Source organism: Coenobita brevimanus, chromosome 72 (genome assembly GCF_032717465.1).
Source record: "Coenobita brevimanus isolate Jiangsu-jjx chromosome 72, ASM3271746v2, whole genome shotgun sequence".
NCBI lineage: Eukaryota > Metazoa > Arthropoda > Malacostraca > Decapoda > Coenobitidae > Coenobita > Coenobita brevimanus.
This window is the reverse complement of record NC_137025.1, coordinates 28497492-28519991: the sequence shown is the minus strand read 5'-3', so window position 1 is coordinate 28519991 and position 22500 is coordinate 28497492.

Genomic DNA, 22500 nt, shown 5'->3' with positions numbered 1-22500 from the left:
CTTTATAAATACTAATAGGTACATGGTATTCTGGAGAAGAAAGAAAGATTCAGCTAGAACAAATACGATTACAGTGCTCACCTTTTTGGCTCGGCAACGCCTGGTACCCCTGCTAGTGTGTGTGTGTGTGTGTGGTAAAGTTGGGAATGTGAAGGTGGATGGAATAGTTGGTGAGTGGGGTGTGCCTGCTGAGATAGATGAGAATGGGAGTGCGTTAGTGGACATTTGTGCTGGGAGGGGGTTGGTGATAGCCAATACCCTCTTCAAGCATAAAATGATCCACAGGTATACATGGCGAGTGATGAGAAGGGTGGGTGGTGAACTGAATGAAAGGAAGGCAATGATTGATTATGTGTGTGTGGTTGAAAGGATGCGAAGATGTGCAATGGATGCAAGAGCTTACAGAGGTTGGGGGAGTGGACTTTCTGACCACTACTTGGTGGTGGCCAGAATTAGGATTCAAGTAAGATGGAGGAATAGAAGAAGGGAAAGACGAGAGGAAGGAGTAGTTGCTAGGAGAGTGGAAAGGTTACAAGAGGATGAGAAAAAGGCAAAGTATAAGAAAGAAGTGGAGGAACGATTGAGCAAATATGAATTGGAGCAGATGGGAGACGTGGAAGGTGTGTGTAGGATATTTACAGAAGAAATATGTGCAGCATGTGATGTGGTGTGTGGAAGGAAGAGAAGACGGAGGGGGGTGCAAGGAACAGCGTGGTGGATTGAAGAGGTGAGACAGGCTGTGGCACAAAAGAAGAAAGCATACAATGAATGGATGAGAAACAGGGGCGTGGAAGAAGTTGAGAGGCGGAAGAGAGAGTTATATGTAGAAAGAAAGAAAGAGGTGAAAAGACTAGTAAGACAGAGTAAGAAGAGAGTGGATGAGGAATTTGGAAGGAATTTGAGTGTAAAGTGGAGGGATTGTAAGAAAATGTTCTGGAAAGAGGTGAAAAGAGTAAGACAGGGTGGAAGTGAAGTTAGCAGGGGAGTGAAAGATAAAAATGGTAGATTACTAGTGGAGAAGGGAGAAAAAGTGAGCAGATGGAGAGAACACTTTAAGGAATTGTTGAACATAGAGGATGGAAGTAATGCGAGTATAAGTGGCTGGGGATTGGCTGTGAGAAGGAGGGAGGTGAGAAGACAGGAAGAAATCAGTAGGATAGAAGTTGTGGAAGCAATGAAGAAAGTGAAATCGGGGAAAGCCCCAGGAATTGATGAAGTGTGTGGTGAAATGCTGAAGCATGGGGGAGAGATAGTAGTAGAATGGATGTGGAAGATGTGCAAATTGGCCTGGGAGGAAGGTAGACTCCTGGAGGATTGGAAGTCAGGTATAATTATTACCTTGTACAAAGGAAAAGGGGAAAAAGAAGTGTGTGGTAATCATAGGGGCATTTGTCTTCTTAGTATAATAGGAAAAGTGTATGTAGGATACTTATTGACAGAGTTTAAGAAAGAACAGAGAAATTAGTGGGAGAAGAACAGGGAGGTTTTAGGAAGGGAAGAGGTTGTGTAGATCAGATATTCATTCTTAGATCTTTAGTGGAATAGTTTCTAGAGAAGGGAAAGAAGTTGTATGCGGCTTTCATGGATTTGGAGAAAGCATATGACACGGTGGATAGACAAGGATTGTGGAAAGTGTTAAGAATATATGGAGTAGATGGGAAGTTCTTGAATGCTGTGAAGAGCATGTATGATGGTGCGAAGGCTGCAGTGTGTGTCGATGGTGAACTAAGTGAATTTTTCTCTTTGAAAGTTGGGTTGAAACAAGGATGTGTCATGTCTCCATGGCTGTTTAATCAGTACATGGATGGGGTAATAAAAGAGGTACAAGGTAGGGTAGTGGATGTTGGAGTGGCCCTGGTGAGAGAGGATAGTGTTTGGAAACTCCCTGTACTGTTGTTTGCAGATGATACTGTGTTGTTGAGTGAAGACGAAGGGGAGCTGCAAGGCTTGGTGGATGAGTTTGGGAGAGTGTGTAAGAAACGGAATCTAAAGGTGAATGTAGGGAAGAGTAAAGTGATGGTCTTTGAGAGAGGTGAAGTCAGTGAATGTACAGCGAGGTTGGATGGTGAGGAATTGGAAAATGTGAGTACGTTTAAGTACTTGGGTAGTGTGATGAGTAAGGATGGAGGTTTGGAGGGTGAAGTGCTTGAAAGGGTACAGCAGGGAAGAAAGATCGCTGGTTCTTTGAAAGCAGTGATAAGAAACAGGGAAGTGAGCATGGAAGTGAAAAAGTTACTACATGACAGTATTGTGATACCAACTCTAACGTATGGAAGTGAAGCCTGGACGTTGTTGGAAGGACACAAGTCAAGAGTGAGAACAGTGGAAATGAGTTATTTAAGAGGAGCCTGTGGAGTCACGTGGAGAGACAGGCTGACGAATGAGGATATAAAGGAGCGTTGTGGTGTGGATGTGGATGTGATAGGAAGAGTTATGAGGAACACACTGAGGTGGTTTGGCCATGTGGAGAGGATGGAGGGTGAAAGACTGACGAAGAGAGTGTATGTGAGTGAGGTGGATGGGGGAAGAGGGAGGGGGAGGCCGAGGATGAGATGGAGGGATGGGGTAGAGATGTATCTGGGAGAGGGGGATGTGAGTCGGGAGCAGGGCAGTGAAATGGCGGGGGACAGGGAGACTTGGAGGCGATTTGTTTGTGGCCACCCCAAACGGGATTGAGGCGTCTGGCAGTAGTCTATATATATATATATATATATATATATATATATATATATATATATATATATATATATATATATATACACACACACACACACACACACACACACAGAATCAAGAGTCATTGAAAGTCCACTGCTCAACAAAGGTTTCCCCAACCTTCTTCACGAAATTATTAAATGAGCCACTCTCTTTCAGGTTTTGCCTGCAAACTTCTCCACATCATACCTCCACCTCCTGTCTGGACTACAAAGGCAATCTCTTGGAGTCCAGTCATTCAGCCTCTTGCTCTATTCATTTTCCTTCTTTCTAGCTTCATGACCTACCCACCTCCATTTCATTTCTTTTATAAATTCTATTATGTCCAGAATTTTGTCTGCTCTCACACCGCAAACTGATCTTTTCCTCTCTCAAAACAACACTGACCTCGTCACTGCTTTTTCAGAAGAGGTTAGTCTGTTTTCCATTGATTTTGTTAGTTTGTTTGACATCCATGTGTCATTGCTGCGATAATGCATTCGTGAAATACTTTTTGGTTTTATAAATAATGGTAAGCAACATTTCATTCTGTTTCGATGTTTATGAAACGCTGTCCAAGCAGTTGTAATGTATTTTTGTGTTTTGTTTTCGTACCCTTTTGTTCGTTTTAGTATTTACTCCAACAAATTGTACTAATCAAATTTTTCAGCAATTTTTTCTCTAAGTCTCGTGATGCATATTGATGTATTTGAATTAAACATTCCTTTGGTTTTAAAGCAGTTCATCATTAACCCTACATTGAGACCTCCTTTATTAAGGTAATTAAACATTTCTTGCAAAGCCTTTGCCGTTTTTTAAATTCCAGCTGCAAGTCTTAAATAGTTTTAGTTTTCTCCGTCTGTATTTTCTCCAATTCCAGCTTCCTGAAAACGCTATCAACGCATGCTGTAAATATTTCTGATGGAACTGTATCACCCTCTTGATGTTACGTGTTGCAGATCTCTCTTTCTGTACGTTTTCATGCAGCTGTATAATGTTCTCATAAACTCACTGTTCCCACAAGGATTTTATAATTGCTATGTATTCTGCAGAATCGAAAGGGATTTTTTTTTTTGAAAATACCTAAGGAGAGTGGTTTATTATATTCTGTAATTTCATCAGTTTGTAAATTACCTTCGTGTAGATGATCAGTAGTCAAACAACCACAGAGAGAGAGAGAGAGAGAGGGAGAGAGAGAATGTAGATAAAAATGGAGAGACAGATAGATAAATATATATGTAGATACATACAGACAGATAGATAGAAAGATAGATATATGTATAGATATTTATATAGATAAACAGATAGATAGATAGACAGATATAGAGACAGACAGGTATATATAGATATATATTGATAACAATACAGAGAGAGAAAGAGAGACAGACAGACAGACAGACAGGCAGAGACAGAGAGAGATGCAGATATGGATATAGACGTATATAGATAAAGATATATATATATATATATATATATATATATATATATATATATATATATATATATATATATATATATATATATGTATATGTCAATCTATCTATCAGTCTATCTATATATATACAGTATATATACTATGTATAGATAGATAGATAGATGGATACAGAAAGAGAGAAAGATATAGATAGATAGATAGATAGATAGAGATAAATAGATACTCAATTATAGATTTTTTTATGCTAGGAAGAAGGAACCAAAGGCCACGATACCACAAAAACTGTTCCTTCCAAGAGAAAAACAAAATACAAGAGAGAGACAAATTCAAGATCCGATCATTTCGAGATACCTGGACACGCTGTGTTTGAAACACTGGAGATTATAACTAGCAGGAAATGTGGACAGAGAGAGACAGTTCCAGAGTTGACCTGATGCATAAATGAAGGACTGGGAGTAACGGTTAACTCTTCCATTAGAGAGCTGGGCGGAAAAGGGATGAGAGTTTGCTGCTAGACGGGTGCTATGCGCCCGTCATAGAGGTGGAGGAATGCAAGCAGACAGTTCAGAGGAACAGTGACCATTGAAATAGCAATAGAAAACAGATAAAGATGCAACAGTGCGGCGAAGAGACAGAGGTTGAAGAGAGCCAGTAAGAGGAGGAGAGTTAATGAGACAAAAAGACTTTGACTCCACCCTATTGAGAAGAGCTGTATGTGGGAAGCCTCCCCAGCATGAGAGTTGTACTCCTCACAGGGGCAGATAAAACCCACGTATAAAGTCAACGATTGTGCAGGGGTAAAGAAGGAACGGAGTTGGCTTAGCACACCTAATCTCTTGGATGCAGACTTTACTAGAGATGTAATATGATCCTTCCAAGATAAGTCCCGAGTGAAAGAAACCCCAAGCATGTTCAAGGATGATGCAGGATTAAGCTGAATATTTTAAACATTAGTGGGTACACCTGTGGAAGATTTTGTCGGGTTGATAGGTGTAAGAACTGAGTCTTTGATGCATTAAAGGGGGGGATGAAGAATCCTTACCAAAATACTTCGACGAGAAGGGGCTCTTTGAATATTCTCTGCGTTGGACAGAGTAATTGTGTATTGGAAGGAAGAAGTATGTAACCCACATGACATATATTGCACCATTAAACTGAAGTTGGGGTACAGATTGGCAAAGTTCCTAGGCTTTGAACAAGGTTAAACATTAACAGTATACAAGCCCTCTGACTTAACCTGCCCTGTCCTGTCGATGTATGGGTACGTTGCAACATTTTGCATTTGCCAGTCCCGACGACGTGCTGGTACATCGTGCAATTGCAAGGTCCCTAATTTACACAATTTTCAATTTCTGCGCGTGATTTTTCGTACGTATACATGGGACACCTTCCTCTATTCCTCTACAAGATGCCAAGCAGGGACAATGCCTTACACTGCATAACCTCCCCCCTCCCCCCCTCACGCCATTATCTCGGCAATTCACCTGTTACCAGTGACCTGGCCATTAAAGACATTCAGGGCCAGAGTGATTCCCCAATCGATGACAATGTGGAGGACAAAGTTTACATAGCATTAGAGGAAGAAACAGTCAGAAATAATGATCAGGTAATGTGGCACAAGAAGGTCAGGTATGGTGATGAGTTAGTGAGTGAAACAATGATTATAATGCCTATATTACTGTTTGAAAGCCAATATACTCTTGTACTACATATAAATTCGTACCAAGTAAATAAATAAATACCGTTTATGAGTGGTGTGAAATAGTTACCTTCCCATAGAACTCGTTTCTTTGGTGTCAGCCTGTTAGAAAACCCAGTCAGGAAAGGAGGTACTGGTACCTGGATCGAGTATTTTAAACCTCAGGTGAGCGATCTCTCTATGAATTTTCGATTTTTCTCACCAAAAGCGGAGGTTTTAGCCAAAAAAAATTTTTTCGAAAATACCTCGGGATTGGGGGTGTCAGAGGTGCAAAATAGCTCGGGACGTGATGGGTTAAGAGTACATACACCCGAGGCCTCAACAGCAGTACCTACAACAACAGTATGGAGGGGATCGGGAGAGGGTGAGGAGGCGGCGGCGGCAGTGAAGGCACCTGTGGCAGCGGTGGAGGCACCGACGGAGGCACCTGTGGCGGAGGCTGAGGTGCGACGCGCCCCAAGAAGCCTTCCCTCGGAGGTGGATTCCGGGCGTAAGCCTCAATATGCACCCGACCCACCACTAAGATGCAATTTTGTTACTGCAGTGTATGTGTATACAGATATTATTGAAAGAAGTAATTTTGGCAATCAGTTTGTAAATATTTTCAATATCTTTGCCCTACCATCCTCCGCTGCGAAAAATGATAGTGCAGTCGTTTACAAGACTGTCTCTTCACATCACACAGAATCCATAGCCATAAAATTAACAGATGAAAATGGGGAGCCCATTTACTTCCAAAGATACCAGAGTGTCACATGCATCTTGCATATTAGATCCAAATAAATACCATTACTTCTGATATATTTCAACAGTGCTGCCCCACTGCCCTCAAAATGAAGGTGCCGTTTCACCCACCCAGCAAGGAACGTTTCCTCAAATTATTTGCCAAGCCCCCACCCAGCAAGGAACGTTTCCTCAAATTATTTGCCAAGCCCCCACCCAGGGGCTCACTGGCCAATATTAAATATTTTAAACCCTCTCCATGAGGAATGGGGATAATCGGATTGCTGGCAGGGCTGGCTAAAAAAAGCCTCCCCTTTTCTTGTTAAAAAAGCTCTCTCCTCTGGGTTAAATCTCATTCAGAATATAGCGGATGATATTTTAGCTGGCAAAAATTTCAAGTTATTGTTAAAGCAATGCGGGATCAGAGCAGTACAGGAGGTGCAAGATAAAATCATGTCAGGGGTGGGTAAAAGGAAAAAAAAGGGGGTGACATGGAAACCACCTAACCGAAAGAGGTGAAAGGAACACGAAGGAAAACGAAACAATCTCAGGGAAGAAATGCAAAGCAAAGAAAAACTGTGAAGAGGCTACACCCTCATGTATTCGACGTTATATAAGCCTCTTTATGCAAAAAAGTGTCTCAGTGTACCCGCCGGTTGCATCATGGCAAGTTACCCACGATGGGGGGAGCATTTCCCTGACTCGCAATACGTTGCCACTGTGATCGATAGCTTTCCTCGTGTCGATCGACAGCGTCAGGTCGAATCCAGTATTTCTAATAAATATATTACCGATGAATTACCACTCAACCTACCACCAACCGCTGGAAAACTAACTGACTCTTATTTGGAGTACAGGATACCACCCAGTCCTGATTTTACTGATATTTCACGCTTACTCATTGAGCTCTCTCTCTTGATAACTAAGGAAGACAGAAACACGCCTCTAGACGGAAGTGATCACTTCATGTTTGCTAACGGGATTGCTAATACAGTATTTTGAGCAGTGCAGAATTTCTTGGGGGGAACAAGAGTCGAAAACCAACCATATCATGCTATCAAGAGCTACATTAAACTTGTTATAACAATGACCCCTGGAAAAGCCGAGAGTTTGGCAAGGGTCGGGGGTTTCCACGCAGATGGTCTGCTTTCTTTCAAAAAGAAGCTGTGCCAAGAAAATCATTTCACGGAGGCGAGTGGAGGAGAAAAAGCTATTTTGGCTCAGATCAGACAGAGGGGCCTGCATGTGATGTTCCTGTTGTTGGTCGATGTTTCCTCTTGTGAATGTTATTTACACAGTAACCTGGACATGACGCTCAGATTAGAACTGGCCAACAAGAAATTTTTGCTGCAGTCGCCCAAGACAGACTTTAAATTTCGGTATCAAATAAACTCCACCAAATTATGGGTCAGGCGGGTTAAACCCCACACCACGGCTCTCCTGGCCTTAGAAAAAACATTTCTGGCCGAAGGTTTTTTGGACATCCTCTTCTCTAAAACTCTGTATAAATCGTACATCTTAGGTAGAAACCAGATGCACATTGTGATGGAAAATGTATATGGGGAAGTATTACCAGAAAAGATCTTTATGGTGATGATAGACCTTCAGTCATTTCAGGGCGAATGGAGGAAAAACCCTCTATATTTCCTGCACCTTGATGTCTCCGATATCAGTATTCACGTCAACTGAACGACGGCGTATACAATCAAGACTGAATTCCCCCATAAATATGCGCAGTTATACTACACCACACTGGCCAGTTTGGGGCTCGAAAATGAAGGCTTATTAAAGTACGAGGATTTTACAGAGGGGAGGACAGTGGGTGTGTTTTCCTTCGTACCCGAACAATTACACAACACTGTCCCTTTGCAGAGATGCAAACCTGAGAATCGAAGTGAGTTTGGGGGAATCGGATTCAAGCAATAACGTGATTTTACTTTTTGGTGAAACACACGGCACTATCAGAGTTAACTACGATAGGTCGGTACAAGTGGATGTGAGAGATTAATTCTCCCTAACAAAGTATGAATTCCCATGACATTATGCAGGTTTGATAGATAATCTGGGGAGCGAGGTTAAATTTTTGGGTGTATTTAGTGCTGATGAGGTGGGTAAAATGGACTTTCGTAACTACGCCAGTGACAGGCCATATTTATTCATAGCTAGTACTTTACCCAGTTACGCCTATAGTTTGGGGGCATTGGGTTGTGTTTCATGTGGATACAAAAATCAAGCAGTTCTATGTGTTCGATTCATATGGCTTGAACCCTCGAGTGTATACATAGTATTTTAATAAATTTATTGATAAACATCCTGGGTATACACTGCACTATAACAAGAAAAGGTTACAGCACGAGAATTCGTATGTGTGTGGGTTATACGCTGTACACGCATCAACATTGATCACGAATAAAGGCCTCCATTACTTTATCAGTGACATAATTCGTAACTAGTCATCTACAGATTATCGCTCCAATAACAGAAAAATAGTTAGATTGACCAATATCCACACGATATCTAGTTACTGTCATTAAACATTGTGCCCGCACATCCCATTCTGTGAGTGTCACAAACTTTATTGTTAATGACACACTCAGCATTGCCCTACCCGTGTGAACCCGATCTACCGTGACATTCATCTCTCTCCCGCCATGCCGCGCCACACCACGAACACAACACACACACACACACACACACACACACCCTACCCCGCGTGAAGACGAGCTAGTGTGTCGCTCATTAATATTCCTCCCTCCCTCCCTCCTCTCCCTCCCTCTCTGCACCACCACCACCACCACCATAACCACCACCAGCTGGCTATATAACCACACAAGCTGCCTCATCATTAAACGGTTTCCTGCGAGTGTGAAGGAGGGGTTCCCCATGGCCAATGAATCAACACCCACCACGTGCACAGATAGTACTGTCGTTATCTACACATAAAAGAGAGTTAACCCTAGAAATAATAATAAATCCTGTGAAATACTCTTATAAATGAATGAGAATAAAATGCAATAGATACCTAACTGCTTCCTTGCTTGAGGGCAAAATAGCTATATTCCCACCTGTAGCACCAGTCGAGCAGGGCAGTACTCCCGAGGTGGGTGGAAAGCTGATGACAGGGAGTGCTGGAGCTCCCGTTTCATCAGCCCTCAGGACTAGTTCCTGACCATCCCCCTTTGCTGAACTTTTTCAGTGTCTCAGTTACACAGAGAGTAGGCCAGCATGCTCTCCAGTACAAATTTCTCTAACTATCTTCACCAAACTACATTCACAGTACACACTACACTTTCTATTCAAAATTTACCTAAAATGGCGACGTTATATCAAGCCTCGGAGTCCCCAGGGGGGGGGACCATAAATGACCCCACCATCTGTCCCTCTCCCGATGACGACTCAAGGTGCATGGAACCACTGTCTGACTCTCTTCTTCTTCATTTCTGCAACATTCGCGGCCTTTCCTCTAACTTTCGCTCTGTTGAGCACCACCTCTCCTCCTCTAAACCTCACCTTCTTTTTCTAACGGAGACTCAGCTGTCTGAGGCAACTGACAGCAAACCCTTTTCTGTATCCTCCTACTTTCTCTATACTCATTTCAAAGGCAAAGGTGGCTGTTGTGTATATATACGCAGCGACTTATCTTGCTCTCGTGTTCCTGAACTTGATTCTTCTGAATTCTCCACACTCTGGCTTCGGCTTTCCTGTCATTCTCTGACTAAATATATCTGTGCTGTTTACTTATCCCCTAATTCTACTGACTATCAAAAATTCTTCGACTATCTTACTTCTACGATGGAACACATTCTATCCATTTCTCCTTTCTCTGAAATCTCCATTCTTGGAGATTTCAATGTTCACCACCACCTTTGGCTCTCCTTTCCTTTCACGGATCCACCTGGTGAACAAGCCTACATCTTTTCTATCCTTAATGACCTAGAGCAGCTTGTACAGCACCCTACCCGTATCCCTGACCGCCTTGGAGAGAGCTCCAACATACTTGACCTCTTCCTCACAACTAATCCTTCTGCTTACTCTGTTAATCTTTTCTCTCCGTTGGGCTCCTCCGATCACAACCTTATTACCTTAACCTGTCCTATCACTCCGGTACGGCCTGTGGACCCTCCAGGGAAACGTCGTCTGTGGCATTTTGGAGCCGCAGACTGGGAGGCCCTCAGGCAGTACTTCTTTGATTTTCCCTGGAATGATTATTGCTTCCATGGCCGTGAGCCATCTGAGTGTGCCTTGCGCATTACGGAGGTTATTCTCTCAGGCATGGAAGCATACATTCCTTTCTCATATCCTTTGACTAACGCAAGAAAGCCTTGGTTTAATCACGCTTGTTCTAATGCTGTCCGCAACAAGGAGAGGGCCTACAAAAGGTACCGGAGCCAACCCACCCCTGAATCACATCATCTTTACGTTTCTGCCCGGAATCGTGCTAAGTCTGTTCTTCGCTCTACTAAAAATAATTTCATCCATACTAAATGCTCTCAACTCTCCAACTCGAATTCTTCCCGCTCCTTCTGGCATCTTGCCAAAAATCTTTCTAACAACTTTACCTCATCATCCTTCCCTCCTCTTTTCTACTCTGATGGTTCTGTAGCTATTTCTTCTACTGATAAAGCAGATCTCTTCGCACAGAACTTTCTCCTCCAATTCTACCTTAGACGATTCCGGTGCTGTTCCTCCATTACTTCCCCCTCTGACTTCCTCATGGCTGACATTAAAATTTCTTCAGTTGATGTATTTTCTGCCATCACTGGCCTCAGTACTAACAAGGCATATGGGCCTGATGGGGTCCCTCCTGTTGTTCTCAAGAACTGTGCTTCTGTGCTTACACCCTGCCTAGGCAAACTCTTTCGTCTTTGTCTGTCAACTTGTACCTTTCCTTCTTGCTGGAAGTTTGCTCTCATTCAGCCAGTCCCAAAGAAGGGTGACCACTCCCAACCCTCCAACTATCGTCCAATTGCTTTAACGTCCTGTATTTCAAAAGTTTTCGAGTCAATTCTTAATAGAAAAATTTTAAGGCATCTTTCCTATCACAACTTTCTTTCCGATCGTCAGTATGGGTTCCGTCAGGGACGCTCCACTGGCGATCTTCTCACCTACCTTTCAGACTCCTGGTCATCCTCCTTTCGGGACTTTGGCGAAAGCTTTGCCATTGCACTTGACATCTCAAAGGCTTTCGATCGAGTCTGGCATAAATCTTTAATTTCCAAACTGCCCTCCTACGGTTTCTATCCTTCTATCTGTGCCTTCATCGCTAGCTTCCTTTCTGGTCGTTCTATAGCCGCTGTTGTAGACGGCCATCGTTCTTCTCCTAGATCTATCAACAGTGGTGTTCCTCAGGGCTCTGTCCTATCACCAACTCTCTTCCTTTTATTCATCAATGATCTTCTAAGCTGTACATCTAACCATATCCACTCATACGCTGATGACTCCACCCTTCACCTTTCCATTCGGTTCCCGCAACGCCCATCTCAACAGTTACTTCAACAAACAAGGGATGAGGCTATGGCACACCTAATGTCTGACTTGGCTCGTATCTCTGACTGGGGTAAAAATAATATGGTTGTTTTTAATGCATCTAAGACTCAGTTCTTACACCTATCAACCCGACAAAATCTTCCACAGGTATACCCACTAATGTTTAATAATATTCAGCTTAATCCTGCATCATCCTTGAACATGCTTGGGGTTTCATTTACTCGGGACTTATCTTGGAAAGATCATATTACATCTCTTGTAAAATCTGCTTCCAAGAGATTGGGTGTGCTAAGCCGACTCCGCTCTTTCTTTACCCCTGCGCAATTGTTGACTCTATACAGGGGTTTTATCCGCCCCTGTGTGGAGTACAACTCTCATGTGTGGGGTGGCTCCCCACATACAGCTCTTCTCAATAGGGTGGAGTCTAAAGCTTTTCGTCTCATTAACTCTCCTCCTCTTACTGACTCCCTTCAACCTCTGTCTCTTCGCTGCACTGTTGCATCTTTATCTCTTTTCTATCGCTACTTTAATGGTCACTGCTCCTCTGAACTGTCTGCTTGCATTCCTCCACCTCTACGACGGGCGCGTAGCACCCGTCTGGCAGCAAACTCTCATCCTTTTTCTGTCCAACTCTCTAATGCAAGAGTTAACCGTTACTCCCAGTCTTTCATTTATGCAACAGGTCAGCTCTGGAACTGTCTCCCTCTGTCTGTATTTCCTGCTGCCTATGATCTCCAGTCTTTCAAACGCAGTGTGTCCAGGCATCTCAAAATGATCGGATCTTGAATTTGGCTCTATATTGTATTTTGTTTTTCTCTTGGAGGGAACTGTTACTGCGGGCTCATGGCCTTTGGTTCCTTCTTCCTCGCATAAAAAAAAAAAAAAAAAAAAAAAGACCACCCTGCTCCTGGAGCATCCTGACAGACGAGGGCATCATCATCAGCTCCAGTTTTCCAATCAGGTGAGTTTTACTACTATGGCTATGATTTGTACTTAAAAAAAACATGGGTGACTAGTGCAGTGAGTTTTCATCACCCGAACCTCCTTTCCTAGACTAGGGTAGGGGCAGGGCAGGGCAGGGGAGGCCCGGCGGGGGTGAGGTGTAGCAACACCCAGACGCCTCCCCAATTCTAACCCCTCGGAATCCTGGTTTTCTTTTAAGAAACTTGTTTTTCATTTTGATTTTTTAACGAGTTCATTACATGTAGGTTTTTTCCCTTTTCTCCTACACAGGACCCTCCACCATATATGTGGAGACTGTCATCCTAACCCCCCCTCCAGAAATGCCCAACAACACTCGCAGGGGTAATGGTGCTGGCAGAAGGTGGTCATGTGCGAAGTCCAATACGAACTCAGCCATCATGAACATACTGGCGAGTTTGTTGGACCTCGCGGATAAACTTTCGAACGGTGAGTGGGCGCTTGTCACGGAAAAGGGAATTCAGGTCCCCCCCACAAACACTTCTACCGAGATGCAGACACCCCCACCACCAACTTTCCATCCTCAAACAACAACAACAACACCCACTTCAGTGGGACAAGGAGTGACAAGGAGTGGGGCTGCCCCCCACGGGGGAGTACTGAGAAGGCAGGTCAGGAAACTACGAGTACGAGGCGGGGCAGCAGCAGCAGCAGAAAATATGATGGGGTCACCCAACTCCGACTTCAAGACTCCTTCCAATCCCCTAGGGGCAGCCCCACGTGCGGATGGGGGGCGAGGTAAGGGCGTACGGAGGCTCAGGTCATTTCAGGATCATATTGCCCCAGCTGGTTCAACCCCAGGTCCCACTGTTCAGCGACGGCTCAACTTCACACAAAAACATCAACAACAAAAACAGCAACAACACACACACCCTGAACCTTCGCCCGAAACATGGGACACTGAGGTCATAGACATCACTAACCTTACATAGACACAAAGCACACCCTCGGGTTCCTCCCAGCGTTCAGATGACCATCTCAGCGAAACAGACGCCATGAGCGTCTTTGCAGAATCCTGGGATGGTAATGTGGACGACCTGATGGATGGTTCCCAAAACGCAACCCAAAATCTGCTGTCGAAAATTGACCCCAATGTATTCGAGTCCACTCAAAGCATGGACTGAATTGTGTATGGCATATATCGAGGAGGGGGAATATTTTTAGGATGGAATATATTTCTTGACTTTTTGTGCCATGGAAAAAAACAAAACAAAAGGAGTGTGAGTAGTTCATTAAGTGCAGTGAGCTGAGTAGGTAGTAAGTAGTTTTGAAGGTCTAGAATGTAATTTTTTCTTATATGTTAAGTGCAGAGAGTTGGTAAGTTGCTTTTTAAGGTCTAGAAAGTAATTTTTCATATGTTAAGTGCAGAGAGTTGGGTAGGTTGGTAATAAGTTGCTTTTTAAAGTCTAGAAAATAATTCTTTTATATGTTAAGTGCAGGGTGTTGGGTAGGTTGGTAATAAATTGCTTTTTAAGGTCTAGAAAGTAATTTTTTATATGTTAAGCGCAGAGAGTTGGTAAGTTGCTTTTTAAAGTCTAGAAAGTTTTTTTTTTTTTTTTTTTTTTTATGTTTAGTGCAGAGAGTTGGGTAGGTTGGTAATAAGTTGCCTTTTAAGGTCTAGAAAGTAATTTTTTGTATGTCTATACTCTGTTCACTTTCACTAAGCCCCAAATCAGAGTCTTGATGTCTGGGATGTAGGGTTAACATTGAGCTACAAAACAATGCTGCATAATGATGAGAATCATGGCCTAGTTAAAATGAAAGGACTATAGGACGGTGTGAACTTATACCACCATGTGTAATTTTTCTCTTGTGTGCTGGATTTGAAATTTTAGATGGACCCCCCCTCGCAGTTGCGGATAATTTGGTTAGCTATATTTTTAATTAAGTCTACAGTTTACAGTTTCTTTGTACCCCACAATATTTCTTCTTATGTGGGTATAATTTTTAAAGCTAATACTGTTGTACCATAAGCAATACGTTAGATAAGATTTTACTAAAGAATGATGCAGATGTGTAACTAATAACTTTTCCTAGAGATCTATAGTTTTTAAAGATAATAATGCTGCAACATAGCCAGTAAGTAAACATTTATATTAGACAGTAAGATGCAGATTTTTGTTTTTGCTTCCTATCTAGGTATAATTTTTTCACGTAAATATGTTGTTCTGTAACAATTATGTTAGATCACACGAATTAATGATATATTAAATAATAAACTAACTACAAAATCCAATGGGTTTTTCTTTCCTATGTGTGCGTTTTAGTGGGAGCGGGTGGGGTTACAATTACCTCCAGGGGCTTTGTGTAAAGAGAGGAGGGAAGGAGAAAAAAGACGGGTGGAAAAAAGCGTCCTGGGAGGGGTATCTTTCTGTGTGTGTGTGTGTGTGTGTGTGTGTGTGTGTGTGTGTGTGGTGAAACTAATGTTACGTAACCCTTCTGTGTGCTCTCTCTCTCTCTCTCTCCACAATTAAGGTGTCTGGCCTCTGCCACCCACGACTGAGGTAGGTTGGGTGGCGCGGGGCGGACGGGGCTAGTCGGGTAAAACATTTGGCCGGTGCGGGGCAGCCAGAGTAAGGAAACCGTTACAGGGAGGGGAGTGGGTTCTCTCAACAGTGCTCCTGATAGAGATTATGAATCTCTCCTCATAAAGAAGTGGCACTTTAGCTTCTGGTGCTTTGTTGAACTTGGCCAGGTAGCTCGTATAGTTATCTTCTGTCACGTGTGGCACCTGAAAAAAAATAAATAAATAAATAAAAACATATACTGAACACTGCAACATAAGTGAAAATCTAGATCATATGAAACATCAACGATTTGAAGGCCTCTCATAACACTCATATAAATCTTGCTTCCAGAAACATATCAGTACTCAGATCATTCGTCACTCTATTCAGACACTTAAAGACAACACACAGCTGCATGCACGGCCTCCTGATATCCACCCTTCTGAATCCTATCTCCCTCGTGAGGACAGGGTCCACCTGGCCAGGCTGAGATGTGGGCACCATCTAGCCCTCTTAAGCTACCAGAAGACATATATCTCAATCTAAACAACTATTGGATTTGTCTAACAGACATCAACGCACAGTTTACAGTATATTTGCATGAGTCAGGCCACCTAATAACACTGTATGGTTAAAAACAAAAACTTATGCATAAAACAGCTAAATATTGTTTGGCATATACCATAATATATGTAGCTGAGGTCCAAGTTGTGCAGCCAAGTGCTGACTTCCCCAGAAGGATGTTGGTTGTGACTAACATTTCTGTAAATATGGATTAGAACCTTACTGGTCACAGTTAGTAAAAATAAATATCAGGTAAAAACAACCATATAAGCATTTATTAAAATAGACTTGCAATATATTATGGAACTAATACAGGTAGTCAATCAAATTCTCTGGTCAAAAGAAGTCAGCAATGAGGATAAAATGACATCCTACAACAGATGTATATCTTTGTAATAGGAATTATTATATTATTATCTATTACTTTATCTTCTACTAGTGTTAGTATTAGTAGGTAAAAATTGTGATATATTGCAATTACTATATAATACGATATATACAGCGTAAAAGACCAAAACCGGACGTAACTCAAAAGACCAACTGAACTGAACTACCGGACGTACCTCTGTCTGACTGTTGATATCCTTGTACTGGGTTACAGGAGGAGTCCACATCAGAAAGTCCTCAGGTTCAAGGTCAGTATGGCCAAAGTTGTTGTTACGATCGTAAAACTCCAGCCTGAAATCCAAATAATTATTCAGTTAATTGAAACAACCTCAGGGTTAGGTTTGTTGCCTTTTCTTATAAGCCTATTGCAATTAAAGTACTGTACCTGGGGGATGGATTTTTTATATAGACAAGTATAATACAATTAGTTAAACTGTTTCTTACCACTATACCATGACTGCAAATTGTGATTCATGTTCAGGCAAGGTATCCCTAGTTAACAGAATATTTTGGCAATCACAACAGTGTGCTGACATTACATTTGAAAGTGTTTTTGGTATTGATGTAGAACTACAGTACACCCATACAACACCAACTTGGTGTAAACATGACCAATAATGTAAAAGAACACAGTAAAATAATCATAGGGCATGTGATACCCATTCAACAAATTGACCGTTAAAACTTGATACGAAATCTAGTGGGAGAGAGAAGTGTAAAATATTTTGAATTTTCAACTTATTTTTTACTTGGTCAAATTCTTGAACTACCAAAGTCGGGCATGTATTAATTTTAACCTGAATAAAAGTGACCTAATCTCATGAAAATTGGCTAAATATATTACATCTAAGCCTATGCACAAAACTTGTCTATCTTACTCAATAAAATCAGAACATGTCAGAATACTATGTGGCATGAGTCTCCTTTACAAATACCATAAAAAGCTTGGGCCTGAGTTATCAAAATATGTAAGGTAGGCTTGTTATATACCTGTACTAAGATATATTCTATCAGTTCAGAAGTAGAAAATGCAAATAGGTTGTACTGTTGGCCTACATGATGTATGGAAAACAGAGAAATAGAGGCCAATGTTGCTTGGGTCAACCTATCGGTATGATTCAAATAACAAACTCATCACTGGCAATAAACACTTTTAACTGCTCATTTTAGCTTACCTTTCGATAAGTTCTCTCTTTCTTCCAGAAACCTTGGCATTCCTCGATTTAAGCTCGGCCTTGAGTCTTGAAAGGGTCCATTTTCCATAGCCGTGGCCCGCCATTGCCTTCAAACTCCTGCGATAATGGCTCTCGTGCGTTTGTTTTGAAAACAAATCCCTCGTGAAAAAACTTAAACACGGGACTGTCTTGTGGTGCGCATGCGTGAAGGAAGCGAGCAAAATGTTGAATGCCAGTATTTACGCAACATTAAATTTCTGCCCACATAGAAACTGGATGAGTCTAGATACCCACTAGGCGTACTTTACAGTCTGAACGGACAATGTATTAAGAACCAAATTTGCACTAAATGTAGCAGAAATTAAATAATATAGGGTCACTGGAAGGACGGATTGCCATCACATGCCATCAGTGATATTTTAATTTCCGTTTATGATAAATATAAACACTTCACGATACGTTATATATACGTGTTCTATTTGTATTATTTAAATTTCGGCATATGACATTACCATGATTCACATTTTCACACAACAGTATAGATATTTAACAAAGAAAAATTTGCTTTTTAAACAGCGCGAGGAATGTGTTTACTGCAACAGTGGAGCCATCTAGCAGAATACTAGCTTTGAAAGCACCCCATTAAGGTGACAGGCCGGCTGGTTGGTTGGAGTGTATAAAAAACTCCACACATAACCCGTTAAATAAAACCATACATGACACTTTGAAATGGAACAAATAAGTTACGAGGACCATACCTGATTTTTTTTTTTTTTTTACCACTAGGGATAAACATGCTCTGAGTTCAAACACCCGAGGGGGGGTTAACACCATCTCTCTCCCTCTCTACAAACCGAACCTCTGTTTTACCGAGTGGGGAATGAAATAACATGTTTCAAGCTGCATTTACAAAACATGATGCAATAACTGGGGAAGGGGGGGGAGGGGGTGATGCAACAATACCTTGGGGAGGGGAGGAGGGGGGGAACACGTGTACAAACACGATATAACGTGTTCTTGGTGGCTGGAGGGGGGACACGTGTACAAACAAGATATAACATGTTTTTGGTGGTGGTGGGGGGTGATGCAACAATGCCTGGGAGGGATCACGTTTACAAACAGGATATAACATGTTCTTGGTGGAGTGGGGGGTGGGGGTGGGGGGTGCAAGAATACCTTGGGGGGGTCATGTGTACAAACAGGATATAACATGTTCATGGTGGGGTGGGGGTGGTGGGGGGTGCAACAATACCTTGGGAGGGAAAGGGGGGAGGGGGGGAGGTACGTGTACAAACACGAAGTAACATGTTCTTTCAACCAGGATTACCAAACATGATGCAATAACTAGGGAAGGGGGGGAGTGGGATACGTTCCGGATGTGGGTTCAAGGTCATGCCAAGGTCATTGGGCAGAAAAAAGTCAATGACCTCTACGGTCCCTAACACCTGCTGACTCATCACCTGCCATGCACCTGTGTACCCAATGTACCCTAAAGGTCAAAGGTCAAGGTCATCAGGTCTGAGGCATAGGTGTACCAACGTACCCAATGTACCCTCAAGGTCAAAGTTCAAGGTCAACAGGTCTGAGACACCTGTGTACCCAACGTACCCTAAAGGTCAAAGGTCAAGGTCATCTGGTCTGAGGCAAAAATCACACTCCTCCGCCCTATGAAGGGCGACGTAGTAGGCCGCTCCACTGCCCATTGAGAGACTTCCCTAATTTATCAGAGCTGCCCCTCAGCCTTTCCAATAACCAGGCCCTAATGCTCCCCCTCATGGAAATGCCCAAACGGCACTCCTTCAGGATTCGGCGTTGTACCACACTGAGGGACACTAACGGCAGGCCAAAAAATAAAAACACACACACACACACACACATACAGACACACACAACAAGAAAGCTGTTGGGACCAAAAGCTCCTGGATCTCGTACAAGAGTTTTTCTTAACGCAACATGTGAGGGAAACCACCAGAAAAAGAGGACTTGATGTACCTTCAGTGCTAGATCTAATATTTACTAGGCAAGAAAATGACATTGACAGTTTAATTTATCACCCTCCACTCGGCAAAAGCGATCATGCAGTACTAAATTATAACTTCAGGATGGCATATGACATAGTAAACAGCAATGACAGTTACAAAAAGAGCCTAAACTACAAAAAGGGAAATAATCAAGACCTAAAGAAGTATTTCTTAAAGTTGTTTGGGAAAATGAGCTTAGAGGACAAGATTTAAATGCTGCATATAAAAAAAAAATTTGAATTTTATGAAATAGGAGTCCAGAAGTACATCCCACAGCACAAAGAAGCAGATAAGAAAATACAGAAATGGTTCAATACAGAATGTAAAAAATCAAAAGAAAGAAGAGATTTGTTGTGGAATAGATACAGAAGACACAATAGTGAAAGGGCGTATAATAATTACAAACAGGCAAGAAACGACTATACAAGAATAAGGAGGGAAGCCCAAAAACAGTTTGAGGAGGATATAATAAATAAAAGTAGTGATCAACCAAAGCTGTTTTACAGCTATATCAGAAGCAAAACCAAAGTAAAAGATATAATACAATCCATTACGGACGAGGGAATCACTTATACACAAGAGAAAGATATTTGTGAAGCACTAAATAAGAATTTCCAATTAGTTTTTACAGAAGAAAAAAATTTTGAGAGGGACTATGTGGAACACGCATGTCCACACATACTACCAGATATACAAATAGCAGAAAAAGTAATACAGGAGGAGTTAAGTAGATTAGACAGAGGAAAAGCAAGTGGTCCTGTTGAAATTTCGTGTTGGGTATTACGAGAATGTGCAAAGGAGTAGTAAACCATTATTTTTAATTTTCAAGAAATCCTTGAGTCAAGGGAAACTACCTGATATTTGGAAAAAAAAAAAGCAAATATAGTCCCCTTATTCAAGAAAGGAAATAGACAAAATCCTCTCAACTACCGACCAGTATCACTGACCAGTGTTGTAAGCAAGGTATTAGAAAAACTTATAAGAAAAGCTTAGGTAATTCATCTAGAAGAACACAGTATGATAACGGAAAGACAGTTTGGTTTCAGAAAAGGAAAATCATGTGTTACTAATCTGTTGAGCTACTATAACAGAGTAACAAACACAATACAGGAAAGGGAAGGATGGGTGGACAGTATCTATTTAGATTTCAAGAAAGCTTTTGACACAGTACCACACCAAAGACTTTTATGGAAACTGTACCATCAAGGAGGAATTCGAGGCAAACTGTTTTGTTGGATGCAAGACTTTCTCATAAAAAGAGAAATGAGGACAGTACTAAGAGGAAACTACTCATCATGGAAAGAAGTGACTAGTGGAGTACCACAGGGTTCGATGCTGGCACCAATCATGTTTTTAGTGTATATAAATGATATAAACAGTAACACTGGAAATGAGAGCTATCTGAATATGTTTGCAGATGATGCAAAAATACAAAGGAGAATTACTAGCACAGACTCTTGTAGGGAGCTACAAGAAGAATTAAATAAACTTCATGAATGGAGTAGTACATGGCAAATGGAATTCATTGTGGACAAGTGTCATGTAATCAAATTTGGTAAAAGTGGAAAAAGACCTGATTGGGATTATAAGTTAGGAAATAAAACCCTATACACATCAGAAAGAGAGAAAGACCTAGGTGTGATTATCAATAACAGACTATCTACGGCTGACCACATCAGTGAGAAGGTACGGAACATGTATACACTGCTTGCAAGTATGAGAATAGCATTCACATACATAAATGAAGACATGCTAAGAAGAATAATAACATCATTCATTAGACCAACCCTGGAATATGCATCAGTAGTCTGGAGTCCTCATCTCAAAAAGCATATAGACAAGATTGAAAAAGTTCAAAGGGCCGCTACAAGATGGATACCAAGCTTAAGGGACCTAAGCTACGAAGAAAGACTAAATAAACTGAATCTACCAACACTACAGGAGAGAAGGAAAAGAGGTGACATGATAATGCTATATAAGTGCATATCAGGAAAGGAGAAAATAGACATAAATGATTACTTAACATATGGAGAAGCATCAGCAAGAGGACACTGCAAAAAAATGCATAAGAAGAGAGGTGATAAAGACGTAAGGAAATTCAGTTTCCCAAACAGAGCAATTGATCAATGGAATGCACTGTCTAATGAAATAGTGTGTGCCAAAACAATTCACAAATTTAAGGATATGTACGATAAATATGGTTTAAGACACGGGACAGTACGAGCTTGACTCATTCCTGTAAAGATACAATTAGGTAAGGTAAGAACAATTAGGTAAACACACACACACACACACACACACACACTCAGACACAGGCAAACAGACGTCTGTCAGCTGGAGACAGTCTCAGCAAACGTTGATAAAACAGAAGAAAATCCTTCTTAGCGTCAGAGACTGTGTCCCCAAAGCGGCAAAAACCCGGTAAAACGCAAGAAAATCATCCTCTATAACCGAGGCAGTGTCTAGTGCAGGAGAAAGACGGACCAGAGGTCTGGAAAACACGTTGGCTGGTCACGGAATGTGGCTGATCACCGTTCGTTCGTTTGAAGATTTCCTCTACCTATAGTGGAGGCCGGGCCATACATTAGCCCGGTGCTGATCACCGCTAGAAGACTTTCATATATCTTTGAAGCAACTGACTTAACGGTGATGGTTTGTACACAGCTGTAGACAGAAAAATAAAATGAGTAACACGTGTCAAAATGTAAAAAGAAAAAGAAATCATAATCTCAGAACTGTATAGATATCATCCTTAAGCAGCTGTTCAATATGACTCTTTCATTCAGTAGTACTGTTGTTTTCATTCAGCCATTTAATGGAACTCTTG